The following is a 460-nucleotide window of genomic DNA, read 5'->3' on the forward strand; positions in this document are numbered from 1 at the left end:
TACGAGGAGGTAAATTCTTGCGAACCTCCAATAAAAATTGAATGGTTTTGTCCGGAGACGATTTCGGGTAGTAAATGTAGAAATGATCCAGATGTCGTCAGAGCATACATTGAGACTGCTTTGACTAATTCCCTTGCATGTAAACACACATTCATTCTGGCTCCATATTGGGAAGAGTAAGTTTTATTTTTGAAATTGAACTTATCTTTTGATTTTTAAAGTCACCTAATCTCTAATTTGTTGATTTTAAATTTGTGTTTGTAGTTTGCACTGGATACTTTTGATCATATGTCCTTTAACGAACACCGTGCACGTCTTCGACTCATTACAAAAACCTAACAGCCTACCTCGCAACACAAGATTCAAAGCATTGTTGAATGCGTACGTAATATTAATTATTTTACCAATTTGATTTAATTAAGTGTTATACATATATATATAAATGGTATTACTTTTCCCA

Source organism: Amaranthus tricolor, chromosome 2 (assembly GCF_026212465.1).
Source record: "Amaranthus tricolor cultivar Red isolate AtriRed21 chromosome 2, ASM2621246v1, whole genome shotgun sequence".
Taxonomy (NCBI): Eukaryota; Viridiplantae; Streptophyta; class Magnoliopsida; order Caryophyllales; family Amaranthaceae; genus Amaranthus; species Amaranthus tricolor.